Below are 12,332 nucleotides of genomic sequence, written 5' to 3'. Positions count from 1 at the left end.
TATGTCTGTTTATCTTTAAAATTTTTTTCTCTCTTTTAGGAAACTTTTCTAGAATTTTTTTTTGGGGGGGGTAGGTGGGAAGTAAAAGATTACTTGCCAGGAAATGGTATTTATGTCTAAAGTTCTTCCTCAATCTCTGTAGTACAGAACAATTAAATTCCCACTAGGGGACATAAGTAACACACTCCCCGCTCACTGCCTGGTGACCTGTGGTTACATGTTATGCCAGAGGGGACGCTAGCACCTAGAGGAAACAGGACTTTGAGTTGGTAGATGTGCTAGGGGTATAAAACTGAATGAACAATTCCTTAAAGTGTTCTCAGAAAGCTCCAAGATGATAATTAAACAAGAGAAATCCAGGCTTCTGGAGAGGACTTATTAACCGATGCTGAGTCAGCACCACAATGGACAAAAAAACAATGTAGTCATACTGAAGGCTGGCCTGCTGTTCAAACAGTCTCGCCTGCAGATGTTAAAGAGTATTTCACTTCCCTTTTAGAATCAAACGCTGTTCTTAGGCCACATACACCCTGCAAGCGCTGGTGAGTCAACCACGGTGGAGTAAGGGAAGGGGCCAAAAGTTGGAGAGTTGAGGTGGGAAGAGGCTATTTTAAACCAAATATTTATTTTAATGACTGGAAGATGCCAGTGAATCAGCTCTCTGTTAATTGATATCAGCCTGCACTCACCTTCAGCGGTGGTGAAATGGGCTTGAGTCTAAGGAGGATGCAAACTTCAAATACCAGTGTGGGACTTAGCCAGGCAACCCTAAAATTAGTTCCAGGTGCTCCAGCTGAGCTGGAGAAGGCCAGGGGTGGAGCTTTAAGGAAAAAAGACACCCAGAGAACTGGACTAGGAGATCCTTCCGATAATACCAAAAGCACCAAACCCAGCCATTTTTATTGCAATCATAGCAGTCAAGGGTAGGCCGTAATATAATTTAACATGAAAGCTGCAAAAACAGAAGAAGGAATAAAGGAAGCAGGCCCCATGGTAAGGAAAAGCGTGTTCATACAGTCATATCTAGGTGTGTCCAGCACAAAAGTATTAAGGGGGAAGAAGAAGGGGTCTTCCAAACTTCACTCCCCGCTTCTAGACGGCCAGAGCGTGGCATTTAGAATGCTGACAAGCAGGCCGATGTCAGTACTGGTACAGCTGTGCAGAGGGAACTAGCTGAGGCTGCCACTGTCTGGAACCTTAAGTCTCAAAATGCTTGTTTCTAAGTAGTACCTTGGTGCCTTTTTAGTCACTATATTATTTCCTTCCCTGTTAGAATACACACACACACACAAAAAGCCAACCTCAGTTACTCTTTTTTTTTTGCGGTACACAGGCCTCTCACTGTTGTGGCCTCTCCCGTTGCGGAGCACAGGCTCCAGACGCGCAGGCTCAGCGGCCATGGCTCACGAGCCCAGCCGCTCCGCGGTATGTGGGCTCTTCCCGGACCGGGGCACGAACCCGTGTCCTCCAGCATCGACAGGCAGACTCTCAACCACTGCACCACCAGGGAAGCCCATCAGTTACCTTTTTTAATCAGCACTTCTCAGGCAGAGTTCTCTCCTTACAAGCGTTCACAATGGCAGCAAATCATGAATGATCCCAACAGCTCAGCTCTCAGAAACTCCCATCTATTCCCTTTTATGGTATCATCACAACGGCTCGACAGGCCTATAATACTCAGTCTCAGCTACCGGGCCGGCCCAGTCCTCGGTGGCCCGGGAGTTGCAATGTAGGTGGTCAGATAAGTGTGGGCAAAGACTACTGCAGAACGAAGGGAAATTGAGTACCAAATCTGGAGACCTGACTCAGGAAAAAAAAGAAAAATTTTTTTCCTGAGGAAAGTAAAAAATGGGATGAAATGTGCCTAGAATGAAACGTGTTTTCATTTTCTAATTCAACTCCTGCTCTACCCAGACAAGGTCAATGACGGACTAACCACATCAAGAGAACACCCCACCCTCCTCTCCCCACTCCCCACCCTCACCCCAACACCCACTTCCCACTTCCTGTAAGTCAGGCATCTTCATGCTGGTAAACATTTGGGGACCAACTGCAAGCCTGAGCTCTAAAAGAGGGGCACTGAGGCTTTGAAGCCCTCCCACATGTCTCAAAGCCATGCTGAGCACTAGAGGGGCACTTGGTTTTTACACTTTAACAGCCTTTTCAACTCAAATCACTGTGCTCGGTGTGCTGGCTGCCTTCCTTTTTTAAAGCCGGACAAGAAGGGCAGGGATGTGTGTGAGTGAGAGAGAATGTATGTATGACACATGCCATGTTACAATGCAGCGTGTGTGTCACTGGTATGATATGTGCATGATATGTTTCAATGATGGGTTGCATCAGTTTAAAAATAGCACAAGGCTTCTTTCCCGTGACACAGCTCACCGCTCCAACACTTTGGACAGACGTATTCAGGGCCTAAACCTCGGGTCAGTGATCCTAGGGGGCTGTGGGTGTTTTGAAATGAGGTCAGTATTTTGAATTCTTAAATAAGAGAAACAAAAATTAAGTAAATTGAAGAACCAGAGCTGAGTTCTCTCCCCTTCCTAGGAATAAAGCACTGGCAAGCGCCATCCAAAGGACTTTATAAAACCCACACAAGGTCCGAGGTCTCAGTAGTTACAGAACCACCTGTGTCTCATCATACCTCAGTGTTGTCAGCCTTCCCTGCAGACAGACACTTGTGTTCTTATTGAATCATTTACATATTTTAAATTTATTCATTGAGTTTGACATCCACCCACTTAATAAACAACAGCAGCAACTATAATCATTTCTATGTGATTTGGGGGGAAACCAAGGTGGGTGTCCAATGTCGGTGTTTCTTCCTCATCATGTATCTATTTTATCCAACAGTCAGACAAGGGAGGGATTTAAATGTCTGAAAAGGCTATGGGGAAGGACACGGGAAGGAAGATCATTTCTGAATCCAGAAAACATTTCCTAGTCTTGCATTTGGTGGGACAAAGGAATAAAACAAACTAACAGGAGACAAAATATGGGCTGTAAATAAGGGAGAAAGAGAGCAACGGGAAAGGTGTCCATCCTGAAACTCGGCTTCCTCTTACCTCTTCTCTTCCTTTACGGAAGAGGAGAAGCAGCTGCCACATAGGAGAAGGAACACCTCACGGCAGAAGTTTGCTTCTCGCACCTTCCAGTGGGAGGAAGAAACCACACCGAAGGGGGTGGGGTGGGTGGAGTAGGGATCCAAGGTGGAAATACAAAGGATGGTTGTAGAGAGGATGTTTTATCAGAGTAAGATGAAAGAGGGGCGAGTTGTCTTAACACAAAGGTGAGCCCTGAGAAGCAGCAGCAGCCAGAAGGGCAGCCGTGAGGCCAGGAGAGGCCGCACAGGCAGGGGCCGTCCCCACGGAACAGGAAAAATGCCCCACGGCTGGGCCTGCCACACTCTGCTTCCCTGAAACCCCAGAGTGTTTAACAAAGGATCAGGGAAGAATGGTTTCTTATTAAAAATGGGACTGACAGGGTTTCCCTGGTGGCGCAGTGGTTGAGAGTCCGCCTGTCGATGCAGGGGACACGGGTTCGTGCCCCGGTCCGGGAAGATCCCACATGCCGCGGAGCGGCTGGGCCCGTGAGCCATGGCCGCTGAGCCTGCGCGTACGGAGCCTGTGCTCCGCAACGGGAGAGGCCACAACAGTGAGAGGCCCGCGTACTGCAAAAAAAAAAAAAAAAAAAAATGGGACTGACGGTTTCTTCCCACCCTTTCTAAGCAAAGATTCGAGGTTGCGGAGGCTTGATTTTTATGTGCCAGAGTGAGTTAGGAGAGAAGAGACAGAAATAATAGTGAAATCCTTTGAACTCCCCGCCAAACGGGGCGGGGGGGGGGGGGGAGTAGGACCTTTGTAATTTGTTTAAAGACAGAAAGATGTCCCCCATCCCCCAGTTCTGCTCCAAAGGGGATTTCATATGCCAACGGCGGTGAGGACCATAGACCCAGCCCAACATCTTATTTTCCTGCTGAGGAAGCTGAGGGCCAGAGGTCAGGAAGCTCATCCCTGCCGGCCCTCCTTCCATACTTGGATCTTACAGACAGCTGGGAACCCGGCAGATAGATGCCAGCCCCCAGGCAGGCCTCAGCGCCCACAGAGAGCAAAACCAGAACCTGGCTCTGTTGAGCGTCGTATCCTCATCCTCCTGGATGCTTTAGCACCTGTGAGGCCTAAAGTACAGGTGGGCTAGGAAAGGGGGAGGGGGGAGACTCACCTATTGTAGAATCTTTTAAATGCTAAACTGGTGGTGACAGGAATAAAATTAAACCTGCCTAATTCGGTGCCTGGGTTTGGAGACTGGTGAGTGGTCCTTTAAATGCTTTCTTCTCCACCTGAGTTGAGAGGTGATGGAGGAAAGGGAAGGCAATACAATGACAAACCTAATTTAATAGACATCTTATCTTTTGAAAAACTCTCCGATGTTGACAGAAGAATACTAAGAATACGCCAGGAAACCTTTCAACAAGAAGATAGTGTGGAGATTGTGAAGCCGGCAGCCCTGGCTTATCTGATCTCCATCTACAGCCCATTGTTTCCTGCAAATACACAGGGGAAGCTGGGGCTGAGGGGTTAATGTTCAATAGGCATCTTCCCCCTTAAGGTGTGCCCCTGGGGACAGAAGGGCAACCCAGCATTACCCTAGAATGGGACCAATCACAGGGAAAGCCAGGGCTTCGTGTTTTTCAGGCTGGCTTCCCAACAGCTCCTTTTAAAAGAACAGGCACCGTCTTTAGGAGAGATAATCCCACAATGGAGGTCCATTAAAAGTATTAGGATGTAGACCGGCCGCCATGATCCTCGGGAGGAGAGCTCTGTCCTGACAATAGACAATTAAAGCTGATAAATCCAAGCTACTTGTTGCTGTTCTAATGCCTCTTAATTGTATGCACTTGTCCCTGGTTCCAGCATTCGGGGATGAAGCGCGCTCCTCTAATCTCCAAAGTACCTGACCTACTTCCTACAGGATCTTTTCAGCATTCTTGTCTTCCCATCTGGACCCCCTTTTCTCTTCTACTTTTCTCCTCTTCCTCATAGCTTGAGGAGAGGAGAAGGAAGGGTGTTGGTGGGGAGGGGGTGTCGGAACAGAGGGCTGCCTCCAAATCAATACCCCTGGGGCCTCAGACAGTTCACTAATCGGTAACAGCTAATCATGCTCGCGGACACACCAGCGACTAGACTGCACTTCGCATTAGACTCAACGAGTGGCACGGGGCACACGGAGGATCCAACTGTTAGATCACTGCTGGCTGCCAAATCTGCGAGTGCTCATGTGTGCTGAGCATATGCCTCGGTGATTCTATTTGTAGCTGACATCTCACTAATTATGCTGCCACCACCAGCTACTCAGAGCAAAGCATTCATTTCTCACCCAGCGCTCCAAAGCATATAACTCTATCTCAGCAACAGAGCTTCAAATGCCAGTTTGGTGCCTGCCTGCATGTGTGTGCTCTCCTTCCAGAAACTTAGGAAAGGAGCAAAACTATCTTTGCAATACAATTTTGGCCCTTAGAGGTTTTATTTTTGCTTTTTTTTTTTTTGCGTTATGCGGGCCTCTCACTGTTGTGGCCTCTCCTGCTGCGGAGCACGGGCTCCGGACGCGCAGGCTCAGCGGCCGTGGCTCACGGGCCCAGCCGCTCCGCGGCACGTGGGATCTTCCCGGACCGGGGCACGAACCCGTGTCCCCTGCATCGGCAGGCAGACTCTCAACCACTGCTCCACGAGGGAAGCCCTAGGGTTTATTTTTTATGTTGAAAAGTCTTTATTAGAGCCATCTATTCCTTCCCCAGTTAGTATCCTAAAGAGTACGTTGTGATCAGTCCTTAAAAAATACAATAATTTTTTGATTGTTTTTAAAAGAAATCCTTGTATTTCAGATATACATACTGAAATACTTATGGGTGAAATCATGCTTTCTGGGATTTGCTTCAAAACTCCTCAGGTTGGGGCACAGATGAAATAATCCAGGTCTTGAGTTGATAATTGTTGAACTGGGTCATAGGGTGCATTATATCATGTTCTTCAGTATTGTAAATAAAATTTTACATTAAAAAGGTGAAAAATTAAAACTTTAAAGTTCTGCCTGACTGGTCCACGCTGTTGAACTCAAGTTTATCACCTTCTGTTAGTGGGAAGGCACGTTGAGAAGCATTGATACGAAGTGAAGGAGACACCTGCTTGCTATCCTGCCCCTGCGAAAAGAAGCAGTCTTGGGATTGCAGTCATGTTGGGGGACAAGTTTTTTTAGTGTTTGGCAGATGTAAGCCATCTTTAGTGCCCTTCAGCATGAGAGGTATAACAGTCACCAAATATGTTTAATTTCGCCCTTCTGATAAAATTGAAAATCGTGCCTCACTGGGTGCTGTTTTACAGTGACCCCACTAGGAAATGATTAAGAGCCCGTCTTGGGCTGAAAACAGGAGGGTAAAACAAACAACTCACAGCCATCAGAATCGGTCCCTGAGTCATGCACCCTCCTCCGGATAGAGGGACCAGGAATGAAATATGGCAGCTAACTCACTTTTTCTCTGCAGTATTCTGAGCCAGCAGCTGGGAGCACCCAGCAGGGGCTCAACTGATAAACCGTGTCAAAGTCAAATCATTTGTTAGCTCCAAAGGGAGGAGAACAAGCTGAAAGATGGACTCAGGAAGTAGATTTATCTGGTGCAACACATTAACTAGTATAAATACCAGTGGAAAAAGTAAACACATTTACCCAGCAAGAAAGGACTAATCACAAGTACCTCGCTGCTTAACTCAACGTTCTCCCGAAGCTTTTCACTCATCAGACAAGTGACACCAATTCGTCTCGATGTTCTACTCAGAATATATTCAAACAAATCAAAGGTTTATCTCCTTATTGACCTCTATTTCATTAACATCTAGTTTACACTAATATAAAAAGGTTCTGCCAGACGAAAGTTTTCTCCAGTGATAATGTCTCTCTGTTCCTTAGGAGAGAACTTTTTCCAAAATACCATTAGACATAAAAACACTGTGTTTTCCTATTCTTCAAATTGTGATGCATATTAAACATACACATTCATTCATATAATTTTAGACATTCTTTGAAACATTTTTCATTTCAGAAGCCGCAACCAGCAAAGACCAGCACGACAGTCAATACACGATATTGGGTTATTGAAGTACACGCTTTGCTAAAGAGCTGCTGGAAGATGGTAACCGTGGCAGGCATGGCCAGGACGCCTGGCTTCCAGGCCGGGCTGCGCCTCCAGGCTCCATTTCCTCGTGTGTACCACTTTTTTGCTCATACTCTACCAATGAATCCATGCACTGAGTGAGGACCTGTCTCTGCAGTCTGCTACCTACTGGCCCACGAGCAATCCCAGGCATCTTTGAGCACCCAACACGCAGCACAGTGCCTGGCGTGTGTTGGATGGTTGACTAATGTGCGCTGCATGAACGGATAAAAAATGGCTCTCGGGTCCCACCTGTGAATGAGGCATTGCCAGAGGCTCTGGAGATACTTTCTCTTTGTCTAGAGAAGGTATATACTGCTGCTCAGCCCTTGTTCATGGAACTTGAAAAAATGTTTCTGGATAGAAGCCACAGGCATAGAAATGTGCATATTTATGAGAGAAGGGAGGAACCTACCTCTGACAATAGAGCTTGAAAATAACTTCACCAGCTAAAAACAAATGTAACGGTTTCCCAGGCCTAAGTGATTTACCTAGTCCTTGTGGGGTCTGCTTTTGTGCGCTCATACAGCACTGGACCTCTCCCTAAAATCTTCCCCTGCCAGTCTTTGGGCCTTCCTCCCCTTCACAGCCATTCCACCCCATGGTAATTAGGTTTAACAAGAGCAATTAACAAAACAAACTCCTTGCTGCTTAGTGGGCTGATAATTCTGATTGCAAAATTGTTTTAGGATGTGCAAGCAGTTTAAAACAAAGATAAATAAGTTATGCAGCCATTTTGCATATCATCAATTGTGTGTAGGAAACACACTTCGACGTCTTAAACATGCAGTCTAAAATTACCATTACATTTCAACTATAGTTTACTAAGCATTATGCCTTCTTCAAATAATATTAATTCAGACCTAAAGAATCTAATTAGGATTATTTTTTCCAGTGTTACAGAGTTTTAAATGCTTCTGACACAAAGGCCTCGTTTTTTCCTATTAATAAGTAAATAGCCCTTCTCTGTGTGTGGTTTTTTAAAAATTAATTAATTTATTTTTGGCTGTGTTGGGTCTTTACTGTGTATGTGGTGGACTTAAGCTGCAGCGAGCAGGCACTACTCTTCATTGAGGTGCGCGGGCTTCTCATTGCGGTGGCTTCTCCTGTTGCGGAGCACGGGCTCTAGGCGCGCAGGCTTCAGTAGTTATGGCTCGCAGGCTCAGTAGTTGTGGCTTCCGGGCTCTAGAGTGCAGGCTCAGTAGCTGTGGCGCACGGGCTTAGTTGCTCCGCGGCATGTGGGATCTTCCCGGACCAGGGCTCGAACCCGTGTCCCCTGCATTGGCAGGCGGATTCTTAACCACTGCACCACCAGGGAAGTCCCATCTTATGTGTTTTTTAAAAGGAAGATTGATGTAAACATAATCAACACCATCCAATTTCCTGAATGCTTCTACACAAAATACTTGTGTGCCATCTTAATTTGAAAGGGATCAGTGAGGGGTAGACTATTTCAAGTTGTGGTTATGATTTTGCCTTCGACCTAGTCACCCAAGCTAGGTCCACTAAACAACACTACCACCTAGAACCTTTCATTCCTTTACCACTCAACCTCACCAGGTCCTGTCAATATTACTTCCAAATTACACAAAATACTATGATTTCTAATTTTTTTCTGTCACTATCGTTGTAAAATCTTTTCTCTGTACACCAAAAATGTGGCAAAATTCCAATGTTTTGCTTATTATTCAATACTAGTGTCACATAAGATTTCAAGCATACATTTGGAGTTCTATATACTTTTTTTTTTTTTTTTGCGGTACGCGGGCCTCTCACTGTTGTGGCCTCTCTCATTGCGGAGCACAGGCTCCAGACGCACAGGCTCCGCGGCATGTGGGATCCTCCTGGACCGGGGCACGAGCCCATGTCCCCTGCATCGGCAGGCGAACTCTTAACCACTACGCCACCAGGGAAGCCTGGGAGTTCTATATACTTTAATTTGATTTTACCCGTAGTGATTTTTATCATAGTCTTACACCAACTCCCTTGACTTTTGGAATAGGAGCATGGCGATGAAGGAAAAAGAAGCTTTCTGCAACTACACCTGCAAAGGGAAAGCCTACACTTGATTAAAAGTATAGTCTTCTTTCCACTAGACGTCTGCATGAGCATCTGACAGTAATAGAATTCTCAGTGTGTTAAAACGGGGATAATCCTACAGGAAAACAAACACAATAGCCTCTGAGGGCCAAGGAAGAGACATCAGAACCAGGGATATTTAATAGTTAATATAAGGCTTTGTAAAGCTTTTTTTATCTCTTGGATTTCCCAAGAAGTCATTGTTGCTGAGTATTATGTCTTTATTCTGAAAGAAACAGATCACTGGAAATAAAAATCCAATTGTCTCAAAATATATAGAAGTGGTGAAGAGCTAGAGCTAAAAGAATGGCTAGAATATTACTTTAGCTTCTAAAAATCTAATTTAGTGTAGGAAGTGAAGAGTTTGTGAAAATTAGTTTGCTTGAGAAAGGAAGCCACTGAAGGATTCCTCTAAATAGTAAATTGCTCTTGCTTTAAAAGTATGGCTCAATTTATAAAAATTTTGTTTTGTACAAATTTTGCAAATGAGATCTGTTGATATAGTAAGAGATACTGATAATTCAAACCAAGTTCTATTACGATGGTCAAAATTACTTATTTTTCCAATTTAGTGGCTAGTCAATACAGTTGATGTTTCTTATTCAGTGCAACTAAGATCAGATTTTTTTCTATCAATTTTTTTAAATTGAGGTATGGTTGATTTACAATATTATATAAGTTTTAGGTGTGCAACATAGTGATTCATAATTTTTAAAGATTATACTCCATTTATAGTTATTATAACATATTGGTTATATTCCCTGTGCTGCACAATATATCCTTATAGCCTATTTATTTTATACATAGTAGTTTGTTCCCCTTAACCTCCTACCTCTATCTTGCGCCTCCCCAATTTTTAAAAATTATATAAAGAGTTAAACCAGAGACTCACAAAAAACAATAAATACTAACCTTAAACATTGTATTTGATAATATATCAATGAATGTCAATTTTACTGTCTTTGATGCAGGGCCAAGGCCTCTGTCTGAGAATGAACCTCTTCCTTCTGAAGTCCCCAGTGTCTTTCCTGCATAAACCCTCTCATACTTCAATGCCTTTCAGTCCAAGAAACCTGAGGGCAAAAATCCTCCTAGATTTATCCCCCCCTCCCCAATATTTTATAATTGTTTCATCCACATCTATTTCAATTATAGGAATTTTTTCAACTAGTATTTATCAAGTCTTTCCAAAGATTTCTACTTGGTTTTAATGGAACCAAGTCTTAATACTTATATTTCATTGGTTTATACAATATTTAATTAAATTACATAATTACAACTAACATCATCAAGTTTGGGAACACATACAAGTATCTCTTGGTAAGCATACAAATCAGAAAATACAGAGCAGAGGACTTCCCTGGTGGCGCAGTGGTTAAGAATCCGCCTGCCAATGCAGGGGACACGGGTTCAAGCCCTGGTCCGGGAAGATCCCACATGCCACGGAGCAACTAAGCCCGTGTGCCACACTACTGAGCCTGCGCTCTAGAGCCCACAAGCCACAACTACTGAGCCCGTGAGCCACAACTACTGAGCCCACGTGCCACAACTACTGAAGCCTGCACGCCTAGAGCCCATGATCCGCAACAAGAGAAGCCACTGCAATGAGAAGCCTGCGCACCGCAACAAAGAGTAGCCCCCGCTCGCTGCAACTAGAGAAAGCCTGCATGCAACAACGAAGACCCAACCAGCCAAAAATAAATAAATAAATAAATATTTAAAAAAAAATACAGAGCAGAAATGCTCAAGGAATGTTAGAGAGGGGTTGATGAGGGAAGCATGAGAGTAAAAAGTCAGTGTGTTTACAGAGGGCACAGAGAATATAAAAACACCCAGCAAGTTATTTAGTGAGGTGAGTTAATAGCATTTCTAGGTGATCAGCCAATAACTGAATTCTTCTAAATCACCACTCTTGGGATAATAAATTGTTTTGAAGCAGCTGATACTGTAAAGTGTAACCAAGAAGATGCTGCGGTTTAAAAACATTATTCTTTTTTTTCTTATTGTCCACATTTCTTCTGAACTATGAAAAATAATTTTTAATAATTAGTAAACTGGAAATATTGACTCCATAAAATAAGCATTCTGATCTAAAAGGTAAAAGGATATTTATTATATAATACAAAACTATAAAACCTATGCTTAGTTAAGAAAGCATCACACAAAAATATGTCCTTTTTTTCATAGGTAGAGGTAGAGTTATGAGATGCCTTCATTGAATTTAACAACAAATCGTTACTAACAGAACTCAAAGCAGAAGCAAGATGGTTCTTAAGGTTCTATTTGAGAATTGAATCAACAGTGGTACTGATAAAGGAAGTATTCAGAAATTTAAAAAAACTTACACTTAAAAATAAATTACCCATTTATTTTAATACACAAGGAATCAGTACTCATGGTTAAATTAAAAAAGAAATGAATATTTTATACAATATCACAGCAGCTTTATTGCATTTGCTTTTGATAGATGGCCATGAGATTATCTGCTGTGCCCCGTTCATAAATCTTCAACAAAAGGCTTTATACCTGAGATAGTTTAAGTGGGTTTATTATTCCTTGCTACCAAGTGAACCCTAACAAAACAATTATTGTTAACCATTATGGTGTAGATTATTGAGTTTATCCAAGTATCATTTTTAAAATAACATCCTATTGTAAATAGTCTTATAACCCACTTTTTTTCACCTACTACTGAAAACCTCTGCCCATGTCTGCATCATTTTAAATTGCTATAAAGTATTCCAAAGTGCACATATCATACCATGCTTTATTAATCATCAAACTTACATCATTAATATATTTTTAAACTATTATACAGAATGCTGTGGGCAATTAGTAATTTGAGTCTGAAGTTTAGGAGCATTCGGTCCATGAAAAGTTACAATCCCTAGAGATCTTATCTAACTTTTTAATTTCAGAGGGGAAAAAAGCTGACACAGACAGAGAGGGTAATTTTCTTTTGGTCTAGTTAGTGGTATAAGGCCTATAGTATCTTATCTACCAGCCCCCAATCCAAAAAGCTCTGAAAATTGAAAGTTGTTTCACT

Source organism: Stenella coeruleoalba, assembly GCF_951394435.1.
Source record: "Stenella coeruleoalba genome assembly, chromosome: 12".
NCBI classification, from domain to species: Eukaryota; Metazoa; Chordata; class Mammalia; order Artiodactyla; family Delphinidae; genus Stenella; species Stenella coeruleoalba.
Note: the sequence above shows the minus strand (reverse complement) of the source record.